Source organism: Halichoerus grypus, chromosome 1, assembly GCF_964656455.1.
Source record: "Halichoerus grypus chromosome 1, mHalGry1.hap1.1, whole genome shotgun sequence".
Lineage (NCBI taxonomy): Eukaryota > Metazoa > Chordata > Mammalia > Carnivora > Phocidae > Halichoerus > Halichoerus grypus.
Window position 1 is genome coordinate 197,478,802 of NC_135712.1, and position 16,748 is coordinate 197,495,549.

At 38.4% G+C, this 16,748-nt stretch overlaps 1 protein-coding gene and 1 pseudogene across 5 annotated transcripts in view; one reads left to right on the forward strand and one right to left on the reverse strand.

Annotated features, from left to right (window-relative positions):
• Positions 1-16,748, reverse strand: part of DOCK3 (dedicator of cytokinesis 3) — a 589,066-nt gene that overhangs the window by 519,320 nt on the left and 52,998 nt on the right. The gene's annotated exons all lie outside the window — the stretch shown is intronic.
• LOC118537010 (eukaryotic initiation factor 4A-I pseudogene) lies at positions 9,912-11,062 on the forward strand (annotated as a pseudogene).

The window sequence follows — 16,748 nt, forward strand, 5'->3', positions numbered from 1 at the left end:
ATCAGGGTAATACCAGTTCAAATAATAAACTGGGAACTGTTCTCTCCTCTCTTTTCTGAAACAGGTTGTTAGGACTGGTATCATTTCTACCTAAATGTTTTATATAATTTGTCAGTGAAACCATCCAGGCCTGGAGTTTTCTTTGTGAAACAGTTTTTAATTACAAATTCCATTTCTTTAGTGGATATAGGGCTATCATAGTTTCCTATTATTCCTTGAATAACTTTTGTTAACTTGTATAGTTCCAAGAATCTTCCATTTCACCTAGGTTGCAAAGTTCATAGGCATAAAATGTATAATATTCCCTTATTATCCTTTTAATGTCTGTGGGATCTGTAGTGATACACTCTCTTTTGTTCTTCATATTGGTAATCGGTATCTCCACTCTTTTTTCTAAATCAGTCTGTCACCTTAGTGTCCTTCTCTTTTCAGTATATAAGCTTTTATTTCGATTGATTTCCTGTATTATTTTTGTTTTCATTTTACTGATTTATGCTCCTATCTTTATTCTTTACTTTTACTTACACTGGACTTAATTTACTTTACCTTTTTCTAATTACCTAAGATGGGAACTCAGATCATTGTTTTTTTTTTTAGTACATCACTGATTTTAGATCTCTCTTGTTTGCTAATATAGGCATTTAAAGCTATACGTTACCTGCTAGTTTTGGGTTTCGCTGCAACCCACAAATTTTGATATGTTGTATTTATCATTCAGCTCCAAATATTTCCTAATTTCACTTGTGATTTCATTTTTGATCATGGATTATTGAGAAGAGTTTTAATTTCCAAATGTTTGAGATTTTCCCAGTTGTTACTGATACCTAACTTAATTCTGTTGTCAGAGAATATACTCTGTGACTTCAGTCTTTCTGAATTTATTATATATTGTTTTAAATCCCAACATAGGATATGTCCTGGTAAACATACTATGTGCATTTGAATCTGCATTCTACTGTTGAGTGTAGTGTCCTATAAATATCAATGTCAAGGTAAGTTGATAACGTTCAGATCTATGTTTTTACTGATTTCTTTTTTAGTTATGTCAATTGCAACTGAAAGGAGAAACTGATGAATTGGCCCTTAATCATTACAAAATGTTCCTCATTATCTCTGTTAATGCTTTCTATCCTGAAATCATTTCTATAATAATACAGTCACTCCATACCTTATACTTCCTGCTATCAAGGTATATCTTTTTCCATCCATTTGCTTTCATCACTTATATATTTATATTTAAACTGAGTTTCACTTATAGACATGTAAGTCTATAGTCTATAGACATACAAGTCTATTCATAGATGGTTGGGTCTTGTTTTTAAAATTCATTCCTCCTTTTAACTGGAATATTTAGTAAACTAACATTTAATACAATTTTTGCTATAACTGAGTTTGGGATTGTTCTTTTGTTATTTTTCTATTTATCTCCCCTGTTTTTTGTTCTTCTGTTTCTCCTTTTCTGCCTTGTTTATGTCAATATTTCACAGAACTGTATTTTAGTTTTTCTGATCTTTTTTCCAATGTTACTGAGATATAACTGACTATAAATTTGTACTAATTTAAGTTGTACAATTAATGATTCACATATATATAAAAATAAATGATTATCACAGTAAGTTCAGTTACTATCCATCATCTCACACCGTTACAATTTTTTTTTCTTATGGTAAGAACTTTTAAGATTTACTCTCTTAGCGACTTTCAAATATACAACACAGTACTGTTAACTATAGTCACCATGTTGCCCATTATATCTCCAGAACTTATTTTTCTTATAACATGAAGTTTGTATCTTTTGACCGTCTTCACCTATTTTCCTCATTCCCCATCCCCTGCCTCTAGCAACCTCCAATCTGTTCTGTTTCTATGAACTTGGGTTTTTTTTAGAGATCATACAGTATTCTTCTTTATCTGACTTATTTCATTTAGCATAATGCCCTCAAGTTCTACCCATGTTGCAAATGGCAAGATTTCCTTTTTTTTTTTTAATTTTATTATGTTATGTTAGTCACCATACAATACATCATTAGTTTTTGATGTGGTGATCCACAGTCCATTGTTTTCATATAACACCCAGTGCTCCATGCAGTACGTGCCCTCCTTAATACCCATCACCGGGCTAACCAATCCCCCCTCCACCCTCCCCTCTAAAACCCTGTTTGTTTCTCAAAGTCCATAGTCTCCCATGGTTCATCGATTTCCTTCTTTTTTATAGCTGAATATTCCATTGTACATATAACACCACATTTTTTTACCCATTCATTTGTTGATGGAAACTTAAGAGTTGTTTCCATGTCTCGGCTATTATAAATAATGCTGTAATGAACTTGAGGATGAAGATACCTCTTCGTGATAGTGATTTCATTTCCTCCACGTATATACCCATAAGTGGAATTGCTGGATCATGTAGTAGTTCTATTTTCAATTTTTTGAAGAACCTCCATATTATTTTCCACAGTTCTTGCACCAACTTACATTCCCACTAACAGTGTACCACAGTTTCCTTTTCTCCACATCCTCATCAACATTTATCTCTTGCCTTTTTGATGATGACCATTTTTTTTATGATTTTAAGTAATCTTTACACCTACCATGGGACTTGAACTCACAACCCTGAGATCAAGAGACACTCCACTGACTAAGCCAGCCAGGCGCCCCTACTGATGACCATTCTAACAGGTGTGAGGTGATATTTCATTGTACTTTTGATTTGCATTTCTCTGATAATTATTGATGTTGAGTACCTTTTTCATGTACCTCTTGGTCATTTGTAGAAGTTCTTTGGAAAATGTCTATTTAGTTCCTCTGACCATTTTTAAATCAGATTTTTTATTGAGTTGTATGAGTTCTCTACATATTTTAGATATTACCCTCTTATCAGATGTATAACTTGAAAATAGCTTATGATATTATTTGGGAAAGATAAGAATAGGATCCCATTACATAGAAGAGTTCTAGGGCACCTGTGAAATCAAGAGTGTATATTCAGGGCAGTAAGCAGTTTTCAAATGACAACAATGCAGAAGGAAAACCAACTGAACACCACTGCAATCTGAATGCTTTTATAATTATAAACATTTGGTACACAGCAGTAGCAACTATAATAATAATAATTACTGCTTATTATATTGTTTTGAGATTTATAAAACCTTCAAATCTGTCATTTAGCTTCCATTTTTGAGTTCTGGGGTAGCCAAGGTAATGGCAGTTACATAAATCCAAATCACAACACATCCTCCCAAACTCTACAAACCAAAAAGGAAAAGAAGTAAAATCACAAAAATTCCACGTTGTCAACACAACTAGAAGACACAGAATACTACAAATTTCAAATTACCTGTAAGGAGAACAAATAAATACCAATTCCCAGCAGAGATATTTTTAGAATTCTCACTCCAGCCCTATGTAGAGATCAAACAGGTAGTGGGGGTGAGCCACAGGGGGAATAAAAGAGGAAAACAGATGAACTAAGACTGAACAAAAATTAGCTCCAGAAAGAGAAAGTCCATCCCAAGGGGGAAAATACTGAGAAAGAGCTGTGGTAGATCAGTGCAAACTTAGAGAAAGGGCTTAAATGTGGACATGGAACTCAAAAGAGCAGTCTTAGGAAGAGATTTATTCAGGGGATAATGGAAAGGCGATCTTTTTAAATGGTACAATGAAGGGACAAAAAATAGAGGGGGAAATTTAGGGTCCTGAAAAAAGAAACTTAAAAAAAGAAAGAAAAGTCAAAAGACATACAGCCTTCACCACCAACACCCATTCAAAAGACAACCAGTAAAGAGACCATACTTTGCTACAACATAAGACATTACTTCTGAACTAGGAATCTTATAAACTATGCCAAAAACCAGCCATGCTCATGAAATGCAAAAGCAGAAACATTCTTCATCTATATCAAATTACTATAAGGAAAAAGAAAAGGCTCAAACACTTCAACTAAAAAAAGTCTTAACTCCCATTCCCCCCGCCCCAAGAAACTAACTATGGAGCAAAAGAAAACTCACTACTACACACTTGTAGCATCTAAATATATGGGGATAAAAAAAAAACTTGAATTATAAATTTTAAAAATAAAAACAAAAATGGACCAGAAGACAAGAAGAAAAGAAACAAGAGTTGATAAAAATCCAAGAAAAATAGAAGAAAAAGCCAAAATCATATCAGAAATGAAGACCAGATTTGAATGAAAACTTCATAAGGTACACTGAAGAAAAACAAGGAAATGAGAATATGAGTGAGATAAAGAAGTGAAAGAGAAAGTACTTGAAATGAAAACAGGGGCACCTGGGTGGCTCAGTTGTTAAGCGTCTGCCTTCAAGTCAGGTCATGATCCCAGGGTCCTGGGATTGAGCCCCACATCAGGCTCCCTGCTCAGCGGGGAGTCTGCTTCTCCCTCTCACTCTCCCTCTCTCAAATAAATAAATAAATAAATAAATAAAATCTTTTTTAAAAAAAAGGAAATGGAAAACAAGTCAAGATTTTAAACTTGGAAGTTTAAATGGAATTCCTAAAAACTAAAAGCAAAACACTGGAATGAGTCTAAAAATTAAAACTATAATTTGAGAAAGATTTCTTAAAATAAAATAAAAACTGAATCTACATATTGACATTGTTCATCAGGCACCTGGGAAATTGACCCACAATGAAAAACTCTGAGACATGTCCTAAAAAAGCAACTAGACTTTAAAGATAAAGAAAAAAATCCTCAACACATCAAAAACGAACAAATCAGTTAATAAGACAAAACTACGCTAACATCAGAATTCTCAAAATAAGGTAACAATAAAGCAGCATTTTCAAGAAACCGTAAGAAATAAAGTATGAATCAAGCTGTCCTTCAAGTACAAAGACATTTTTTTAAATTTTGAGCATTCAAGAATTCAGAGAATTTTATACCCATGTCCCCTTCTTGAGCAAACTACTAAAGAATAAGACTCATCCAACCAAAGGATGACTGGAGAAAGAAATATAAAGGAAATGACTGTAAATCTGATATATTTAATTATAGATCTAATAATAAAAAGAGGCAGAAGTGAGGGTAAATATATAAAAGTTATACGTTTTGATGACAAATAATGCAACTAAATATTAAAGAAAGGGAGAAAAGGAAGAAAAGTGAAATTAGCTTATTGTTCATTGTATAATAGGTGAGAGACAAAGGATAACACTGGAAAATGGCAAACCATATAGTAACACAGGATATTAAGGGCATTTGAAAAAAAGTATTACTAGGATAAAAACATGTGTTGCTAAATATCCACAAGATTGAAAAAAAGGCACAAAAATATGTAGAGAACATCACACTATAACAAAGATATAACAAAGATAACAAATATAATTCACATAGTAATTATTTTTTAAAAAGTATGGCAGGGTCAAGACCAAAATTAAGACATATCTATAAATGTGAATGGGCTTTATTCATCCATTAAAAGACAAACATTTTCAGTTTGATACACACAGCAAGACCCAACTACATGCTTTATATAAAAAGAAAACACATCTAAAATAAAGTGACTCAGAAATGCAAAAAAGGGGATTTTTCAGTCTATGAATCATTTCAAATTAGTTTTTGTGTATGGTGTGGAGGAAAAGTCAAGACTAATTTTTTCCATATGAGTATCAAGTTCTTCTAGCACCATTTGATTAAAAGATTGTTCATTCCTCAATGAGATACCACCTCACACCAGTCAGAATGGCTAAAATTAACAAGTCAGGAAACGACAGATGTTGGCAGGGATGCGGAGAAAGGGGAACCCTCCTACACTGTTGGTGGGAATGCAAGCTGGTGCAACCACTCTGGAAAACACTATGGAGGTTCCTCAAAAAGTTGAAAAATAGAGCTACCATACGATCCAGCAATTGCACTACTGGTTATTTACCCCAAAGATACAAATGTAGGGATCCAAAGGGGTACGTGCACCCCGATGTTTATAGCAGCAATGTCCACAATAGCTAAACTGTGGAAAGAGCCAAGATGTCCATCGACAGATGAATGGATAAAGAAGATGTGGTATATATATACAATGGAATATTATGCAGCCATCAAAAAGAATGGAATCTTGCCATTTGCAACTACTTGGATGGAACTGGAGGGTATTATGCTGAGCAAAATAAGTCAATCAGAGAAAGACATGTATCATATGACCTCACTGATATGAGGAATTCTTAATCTCAGGAAACAAACTGAGGGTTGCTGGAGTGGTGGGGGGTGGGAGGGATAGGGTGGCTGGGTGATAGACATTGGGGAGGGTATGTGCTATGACGAGCACTGTGCATTGTGCAAGACTGTTGAAATCACAGACCTGTACCTCTGAAACAAATAATGCAATATACGTTAAGAAAAAAAAAAAAAAGATAGTAGGAGGGGAAGAATGAAGGGGGGGAATCAGAGGGGGAGACGAACCATGAGAGACAATGGACTCTGAAAAACAAACTGAGGGTTCTAGAGGGGAGGGGCATGGGAGGATGGGTTAGTCTGGTGATGGGTATTAAAGAGGTCACGTTCTGCATGGAGCACTGGGTGTTATGCACAAACAATGAATCATGGAACACTACATCAAAAACTAACGATGTAATGTATGGTGATTAACATAACAATAAAAAATTTCATTATTCACTGAATTACATGGTCTCTTTGTCAAAAATCCCCGTTACATAAATCCATGTACACATAAATACTGTACACATAAATCCATGTACACATAAATAACTGACTTATGTATATATGGTCTCTGTTTTGTTGCACTGATCTAAATGTCTATCTTTGCACAATACCATAATGCCTTGCTTACTATAGCTTCAAAAGAAGTCGTGGAATCAGATTGCATACACTCTCCAACACTACTCTTTTTAAAAACGGTTTTGACTGTTCTAGATCTATATAAATTTTAGCTTATCAAATTCTGCAAAAAAAAAACGTCTGCTAGATATTGATGGGGATAATAATATGAAGTCTTCCAGCCTATGAACATATTACCTCTCAACTTACTTAGATCTTTAATTTCTCAGCAATGTTTTCTTATTTTCAAAACAGAGCTCCTACATATCCTACAAATTTTGTTGTATTTATCCCTAGATGGTCAATGTTTTTGATGTTATTGTAAAGCATGTTCTATAATTTCACAAACTGTTCATTATAAAAACAAAAATATACAACTCATTTTATATATATTGGCCTTGTTCTGAGACCTTGCTAAACTCCATAATTAATTCTCTTTTTAGATTATTTACAATTTTCTATGTACATAATCATGGTCATCTATAAGTTGGAGGGTTTTACTTCTTTACTTCCAGTATTTACCTTTGCTATAGGCATACCTCATTTTATTGCACTTTGCTTTACTGTGCTTCACAGATTTTGCATTTTTTACAAATTGAAGCTTTGTGACAATCCTGTCTCAAGCCAAGTCTGTCAGTACCATTTCTGCAACAGCATTAGCTCAATTCAAGTCTCTACGTCACATCTTGGTAATTCTTGCAATATTTTAAACTTTTTCATCATTATTAGTGTAATCAGTGATCTTTGATGTTACTATTGTAAATGTTTTGGGTTCCATGAACTGTGCCCATATAAGACAAGTAAACTTCTTCAATAAATGTTATGTGTGTGTTCTGACTGCTCTACCAACCAGCCATTCCCCTCTTTCCCTCTCCTCAGGCCTCCCTATTCCCTGAGACACAAAAATTGAATTAGGACAATTACTAGCCCTAAATGGCCTTTAAGTATTCAACTGAAAGGAAAACTCACATGTCTCTCACTTTATTTTTTTTTAATTTTATTATGTTATGTTAGTCACCATACAGTACATCATTAGTTTTTGATGTGGTGATCCACGATCCATTGTTTTCATATAACACCCAGTGCTCCGTGCAGTACGTGCCCTCCTTAATACCCACCACCAGGCTAACCAATCCCCTCTCCCCCTTCCCCTCTAAAACCCTGTTTGTTTCTCAGAGTCCATAGTCTCTCATGGTTCATCTCTCCCTCCGATTCCCCCCACCCCTTCATTTTTCCCTTCCTTCTCCCAATGTCCTCCATGCTATACCTTATGTTCCACAGATAAGTGAAACCATATGATAATTGACTTTCTCTGCTTGACTTATTTCACTTAGCATAATCTCCTCCAGTTCCCTCCATGTTGATGTAAAAGTTGGGTATTCATCCTTTCTGATGGCTGAGTAATATTCCATTGTATATATGGACCACATCTTCTTTATCCATTCATCTGTTGAACGGCATCTCGGCTCTTTCCACAGTTTGGCTATTGCGGACATTGCTGCTATGAACATTGGGGTGCATATGGCCCTTCTTTTCACTACATCTGTGTCCTTGGGGTTAACATCCAGGAGTGCAATTCCTGGGTCATAGGGTAGCTCTATTTTTAAATTTTTGAGGAACCTCCACAGTTTTCCAAAGTGGCTGTACAAATTTGCATTCCCACCAACAGTGTAAGAGGGTTCCCCTTTCTCCACAACCTCTCCAACATTTGTTGTTTCCTTCCCTGTCTATTTTGCCATACACAAAGATAAACTCAAAATGGATGAAAGACCTCAATGTGAGACAGGAATCCATCAAAATCCTAGAGGAGAACATAGGCAGTAACCTCTTGGACATCGACCACAGCAACTTCTTTCAAGATACATGTCTCTCACTTTAAATCAAAAGCTAGAAATGGGGGCCCTTGGGCGGGTCAGTCAGTTAAGGGTCTGCTTTCGGCTCAGGTCATGATCCCAGGGTCCTGGGATTGAGCCCCGCATCAGGCTCCCTGCTCAGTGGGGAGCCTGCCTCTCCCTCTCCCTTTGCTGCTCCCCTTGCTTGTACTGTCTCTCTCTCTCTGTCAAATAAATAAATAAAATCTTTTAAAAAAACAAAAACAAAAGCTAGAAATGATTAAGCTTAGTGAAGAAGGCAAAATGCCTAGCCAAAAGCTAGGCTTCTTGCATCAGACACTTAGCCAAGTTGTGAATGCAAGGGAAATGTTCTTGAAGGAAATTAGAAGTACCACTCCAGTGAATGCACAAATTATAAGATAGCAAAACAGTCTTATTGCTGATATGGATGATATATGCTGGATAAAAGATCAAACCAGCCACAACATTCCTTTAAACCAAAACCTAATACAGAGCAAGGCCCTTACTCTCTTCAATTCTACAAAGACGGGAGGGATGAGGAAGCTACAGAAGAAAAGTATGAAGCTAGCAGAGGTTAGTTCATGAGGTTTAAGGAAAGAAGAGATCTCCCTAATACAGAAGTACAAGGAGAAGCAGCAAGTACTGATGTAGAAGCTGCAGCAAGTTATCCAGAAGATCTAACTAAGATAGTTAATGAAGATGGATACACTAAACAACAGATTTTCTATGTAAACAAAACAGCCTTATATATTGGAAGATGCATCTAAAATTTTCATAGAGAGAAGTCAATGCCTGGCTTCAAAGCTTCAAAGGACATGCTAACTCTCTTGTTAAGGGCTAATGCAGCTAGTGACTTTAAGGTGAAGCCAATGCTCACTTACCATTATGAAAACTCTAGGGCCCTTAAAAATTATGCTAACTCTACTCTGCCTGTGTCTATAAATGGAATAGCAAAACCTAAACGACAGCACGTCAGTTTACAACATGTTTTACTAAATGTTTTAAGGCCACTGTTAAGACCTACCATTCAGAAAAAAGTTCCTTTCAAAATATTAATGCTCATTGACAATGCACCTGGTCACCCAAGAACTCTGATATACAACAAGATTAACGTTGCTTTCATGCCTGCTAACACAACACCCATTTCAGCCCATGGTTCGTGGAGTAATTTCAACTGTCAAGTCTTATTATTTAAGAAATACATTTTGTCTAGTTTCTAAAGATCATATCTGCCAGGTCAAGATTCCCCATCCAGACACAATGGCCCCAATGAGATGGAGCCCAAAGGTGTCACTGAGAGTAACTGGAATGAAACTGTTGACAGCTTTGATGACGTGAACCTTTCTGAGTCCCTTTTCCATGGCCTCTATTCCTATGGTTTTGAGAAGCCTTCTGCTATCCAGCAGCAAGCCATTTTTCCTTGTATCAGGGTTATGATGTGATTGCTCAAGCCCAATCTGGGACTGGAAAAACAGCCACTTTTGCCGTATCGATCCTGTAAGAGATTGAGTTGGATCTAAAGGCTACATAGGCTTTGGTCCTGGCACCCACTAGAGAGTTGGCTCAGCAAATACAAAAAGTAGTCATGGCATTAGGAGATTACATGGGTGCCTCTTGCCATGCCTGCATTCAGGGGACCAATGTACATGCTGAGGTGCATAAGCTGCAGATGGAAGTTCCCCATATCATCGTGGGTACCCCAGGTCATGTGTTTGATATGCTTAACCAGAGATACCTATCTCCCAAAGACATCAAGATGTTTGTACTAGACAAGCTGATGAAATGTTAAGCCACAGATTCAAGGACCAAATCTATGACATATTCCAAAAGCTCAGTAGCAACACCCAGGTGGTTTTGCTGTGAGCTACAATGCCTTCCAACATGCTTGAGGTGACAAGAAGTTCATGAGGGATACCATTTGGATTCTGGTCAAGAAGGAAAAGTTGACCCTGGAGGGTATCTACCAGTTCTACATGAATGTGGAACAAGAAGAGTGGAAGCTGGACACACTGTATGACTTGTATGAAACCCTTACAATCATGCAGACAGTCATATTCATCAATATCCAAAGGAAGGTTGATTGGCTCACTGAAAAGATACAGCCCCAAGACTTCACCATGTCCACCATGCACCAAGATATGGACCAAAAGGAACAAGATGTTATCACGAGGGAGTCACTCTATTGATTACCACTGATTTGCTGGCCAGAGGCATTGATGTGCAGCAGGTTTCTTTAGTCATCAATTATGACCTTCCCACCAACAGGGAAAACTACATCCACAGAATCAGTCATGGTGGACAATTGTGCCATAAGGGTGTAGCTATTAACATGGTGACAGAAGAAAAGAGGCCTCTTCAAGACATTGAGACCATCTAAAACACCTCCACTGAGGAGATGCCCCTCAGTGTTGCTGACCTCATCTGAGGGGTTATCCTGCTACCTAGCCCTACCCAGGGTTCAGTCCATGGGGGGCTGAAGAGGACAAGGAAGGGGGAGGGAAGCAAGCCAAGGGATGGACATGTCATTTTTTTCTTTGAGTAAATGTCACTTTTTGAGGCAAAAAAAAAAAAAGAAATATAAATTTGTAAGGTTATAGCTGCCAAGTGACTCCTTTATCTGGACTGCCAAGTGACTCCTTTATCTGGACACAGTAAATTGAAAACCTTCTGGAAAGGATTCACAATTCTAGATGCCATTAAGAACTTTCATGATTCACAGGAAGAGGTCAAAATATCAATATGAACAGGAGTTTGGAAGCAGCTGATTTCAACCCTCATGGATGACTTCGAAGAATTCATTACTTCCGTGGAAAAAGTAACAACAGATGTGGTATAAGTAGCAAGAGAACCAGAATTAGTAGTTAGAGCCAGAAGATGTGACTGAATTGCTGCAATTTCATGATAAAACTTGAACACATAAAAAAAAATAAAAAAAATAAAAATAAAAAACACTTGAACAGATAAGGAGTTGCTTCTTATGGATGAACAAAGAAACTGGTTTCTTGAGATGGAATCTACTCCTGGTGACAATACTGTGAAGACTGTTGAAATGACAACAAAGGATTTAGAATATTACATCAACTTAATTGATAAAGCAGCAGCAGGGTTTAAGAGGATTGACTCCAATTTTGGAAGAAGTTCTACTGTGGTTAAAATGCTATAAAACAGCATCACATGCTACAGAGTAAATCATTGTAAAAGGAAGAGTCAATTGATGTTGCAAACTTCACTGTTGTGTTATTTAAAGAAATTGCCACAGCCACCTCAACCTTCAACAACCACCACCCTAATCAGTCAGCAGCTGTTAATAAGACAAAACCCTCCACCAGCAAAAATACTGTAATTTGATGGAAGCTCAGATGATAGCATTTTTTTTTAAAGATTTTATTTATTTATTTGACAGAGAGAGACACAGCGAGAGAGGGAACAGGGGGAGTGGGAGAGGGAGAAGCAGGCTTCCCGCCGAGCAGGGAGCCTGATGCGGGGCTCGATCCCAGGACCCTGGGATCATGACCTGAGCCGAAGGCAGACGCTTAACGACTGAGCCACCCAGGCGCCTGATGATAGCATTTTTTTAAAGACTTATTTGAGGGAGGGAGAGAGAGAGAGAGAGAGCAGGGGGCAGGGGGAGAAGGGGGAGAGGGAGAGAATCTCAAGCAGACTCCCCGCTGAGCACGGAGCCCAACACAGGGCTCAATCTCACGACCCTGAGATCATGATCTGAGCCAAAATGAAGAGTTGGACACTCTTCATGGGGGAGGGGGGACTCTAAATACTCTTCTTTTTAAGTTTTTATTACAATTCCAGTTAGTTAACATACAATGTAATATTAGTTTCAGGTGTACAATATAGTGGTTCAACACCTCCATACAACACCAGGTGATCATCACAACAAGTGTACTCCTTAATCCCCAACACCTATTTAACCCATTACCCACCCACCTCCCCTCTGGTAATCCTCAGTTTGTTTTCTATAGTTAAGACTCTTTCTTGGTTTGCCTTTCTTTTTTTTCCCTTTTATCAGTTTGTTTCTTAAATTCCACATACAAGTAAAATCACATGGTATTTGTCTTTCTCTGACTTAAGGTGTATATACTGTTTTATAGACATAATGCTACTGCACACCTAACAGCCTACAGTATAGTGTAAACATAACTTTTACATGCACTGGGAAACCAAAAACTTCATTTGACTCACTTAATGTGATATTCACTTTATTGCAGTGGTCTTCGAACCAAACCTGCAAGATCTCCAAGGCATACTTGTCCTTCTAATCTTGATTTATGGAACTAACAAAGCTCCCAAAACAATGTTAAATAGAATTGTAAAGGCAGATGTCTTTATTTTGTTCCAGAAGTTTGAAGAAAAACATTCTATGATTCATTATTAAGCATAATGTTAGATGTGGGTTCTACATATGTGCCTCTTATTAGATTGATAAATCCAATATTATGTAAAATTTATATGTTACATATATTTATATAAATTAAGTATTTGTTTATATTAAGAGTTTTTACATCTATAAGCATAAGAGATATTGGTCTAGAATTTTCTTTTAATTTCCTTGTTAGGTTTTAGATCAAGGTTACACCGACTTCCTAATGAGTTAGGAAATGTTTCATCCTCTTTTGCTTTCTAAAAGTATGTTTCATGGAATTCACATGTCAAACCATTTGGGACTTGAGTCTTCTCTGTGAGAAAATTCTTTTATTAGAAATTCACAGGGCACCTGGGTGGCTCAGTCAGTTAAGCGTCTGTCTTCGGCTCAGGTCATGATCCCAGGGTCCTGGGATCGAGCCCCTCATTGGGCTTCCTGCTCGGTGGGGGAGTCTGCTTCTCCCTCTCTCTCTGCCCCTCCCCATCCTGCTCGTGCTCTCTCTCTCACTCTGCTCTGTCTCTCAAATAAATAAAATCTTAAAAAAAAAGAAATTCAATTTATTTAATGTATTTATCACTCTGATTTTCTATTTCCTATGTCAATTTTGTTCAAATGTGCCTTTTAAGGAATTTGTTAAAATGATTCATAATATTCCCTAATTTCCCCTCTTTCACTATGAATATATTCTATTTTTTAATTCAGTCTTATTAAAGATTTATCATTTTTAACAATCCTTTCAAAAAATCACTTTTAGATTTACTAGTTTTCTCTAGTCTCCATCCATTTTCTACTTAATTGATTTCTGCTCTAATATTTTTTATTTCTTTCATTCTATTTTAATTTGCTATTGTTTTTCTAGTTTCTCCAGTAGGTAGCTTGGGTCATCCACTTTAAATCTTTCTTTCCTTCCAGCCACTCTGGAAAACAGTGTGGAGATTCCTCAAAAAGTTAAAAATAGAACTACCCTATGACCCAGCAATTGCACTATTAGGTATTTACCCAAAAGATACAAAAATACTAATTTGAAGGGAACATGCACCCTGATGTTTATAGCAGCATTATCAACAATAACCAAATTACAGAAAGAGCCCAAATGTCCATCAACTGATAAAGGAATAAAGAAGATGTGGGATGTGTGTGTGTGTGTGTGTGTGTGTGATGAAATATTACTCAACCAACAAAAAGAATGAAATCTTGCCATTTGCAGTGACATGGATGGAGGCAGAGAATATTATGCTAAGTGAAATAAGTCAGAGAAAGACAAATACCATATGATTTCGCTCATATGTAGAATTTAAGAAACAAAACAAAAAGGGGTGCCTGGGTGGCATAGTCAGTTAAGCATCCAACTCTTGGTTTCAGCTCAGGTCGTGATCTCAGGGTCATGGGATCAAGACTTGCATTGGGCTCTGTGCTCAGGGCAGAGTCTGCTTGAGACTCTCTCTCCTTCTCCCTCTTCCCCTCTCCCCCTGCTCGCACATGAGATCTCTCTTTAAAATAAATAATAAATCTTAAAAAAAAAAGAAGAAGACAAACCCCCCATGAACATGGGGGTAAAAAGAGGCAAACCAAGAAATAGGTTCTTTTTTTTTTTTTTTAAGATTTTATTTATTTGACAGAGAGAGAGACAGTGAGAAAGGGAACACAAGCAGGGGGAGTGGGAAAGGGAGAAGCAGGCTTCCCGCTGAGCAGGAGCCCGATACGGGGCTTGATCCCAGGACCCTGGGATCATGACCTGAGCCGAAGGCAGACGCTTAATGACTGAGCCACCCAGGCGCCCCAAGATTCTTTTCTTTTTAAGGTTTTATTTATTAGAGTGAGCATGTGCATGAGCACGGGGGAGGGGCAGACTGCCCATGTGGGGCTCGATCCCAGGACCCTGGGATCATGACCCGAGCCGAAGGCAGATGCTCAACCAACTGAGCCACCCAGGTGCCCCTAAGAAACAGATTCTTAACTATAGGGAACAAACTGATGATTGCTGGAGGGGAGGTAGGTGGGAGGGGTGTTAAATAGATGACATGAATTAAGAGTACCTGTTGTGGCCACTTAGACTTCCCCACTCATGGAGGCAGCGGCGGCTCGGCTGCTGGCTGGCAGCGCGCTGTGCAAAAGGACATGAAAAATACCATCAAGATCCCTCTACCAAGGGAATTCAGCTGGATAGGGATCAAACCATTCTGAACACCTACAAACTCAACAGGAGATCAAAGAAAAGAAGAGCAACAACTCTCTGAACAGAAAAGCGACCACTTTCTGGAAGGTAGGACGTGCGGAGAAGTGAATCCGAGGCCGGGAGGATAGACGGCGGGGGAGGGGCCTCCGTCGGCCGCTTCTGGCAAGTGATAGAGCCACGGAGCACAAAATCGGAACTTTTAGAAGTCTGCTCCGCTGAGGGACGTCACTCTGGTGGCGAAGTGGGGGGTGGAACCCTCGCGGGACAGTGTGGTCTCAGGACCCTCGGGGTCACAGAAAGACCGGGGGTGCCTGAGTGCGGCAGAGCTCCCAGGTATCGGAGCAGGGAAGCCGGCTGCAGAGACGGAGCCCAGGCGCGGGCTCTCAGCTCGGGGTTGTCATAAACCGTGATCCGCGGCACAGTCGGGCCACTGCTCCTCCAGCAGGGACCCAACAAGCGGCAAATCCGGGGAGACTCACCTTCTTCCCCCGGGAGGAGAGGTGCGGGAGAGCACCGCGGGGATCTGCTGGGTTTGGAGACTCCACCCGGGGTCGGGTGCCAGATAGAAAGGCGCGGTCACAGGCCGGGTGAGCGCGGAGTGCGGCCGGAGACCGGGGAGACGGGAGTGACTGACGGCTTTTCTCTGGGGCCTCGCTGAGGAGCGGGACCCCGAGTTCTCGGCTCCGCCGGGGCGGAGACTGGGAGGCCACCATTTTCACTCTCCGCCTCCAAAGCTGTACGGAGAGCTTGCAGGGAACAAAAGCTCCGGAGAGCAAACCCGAGCAGATTACTTAGCCCGGACCGGCAAGGGCGGGGCAATTTTGCCTCCGGCAAAGACATTTGGGAACCACGGCAACAGGCCCCTCCCCCAGAAGATCAGCAAGAACAGCCAGCCAAGACCAAGTTTACCGATCAATGAGAACGGCAGAACTCCAGCGCTAGGGAAACATTGCACATAGAATTCATGGCTTTTTTACCATGATTCTTTAGTCTTTCAAAGTTAATTATTTTTTTAACTGTCTTTTTTTCTTTTTTCCTTTTTTCTTTTTTTTTGAATTTTTCTTTTTCCCTTTTTCAACCAACATCTTATCAATCCCTTTTTTAAAAAAAAACATTTTTATTTTTCATTTTTAAAGTCATATTCTATCCCTTCATAGTAGTTACCCGTATTTTTGGCATATATATATAAGTTGTTCTCTCTTTAAAATCTTGAGATAGTTTCTTCTAACAGATCAAAATATACTCTAAATCTCTAGTGTATGGTTTTTTTCTACTCCCCTGCCTGATCACATTCTCCCCCTTTTTTCTTTCTTTCTTTTTTTTTTAATCCTCTTCTTTCTTTTTTCAAACAACTTATCAAATCCTTTTTTAAAATTTTTTGTAATTTCCATCTTTACAGTCATATTCCATCCCTTCATCATATCAACCCTTATTTTTGTACATATATAAGTTTTTCTTTCTTTAAAATTTTGAGAGGGACTTTCTTTTAACAGACCAAAATACACCCAAAATCTAGTGTGTGGCACTGATCTATAATCCAGCCTGATCATATTTGAT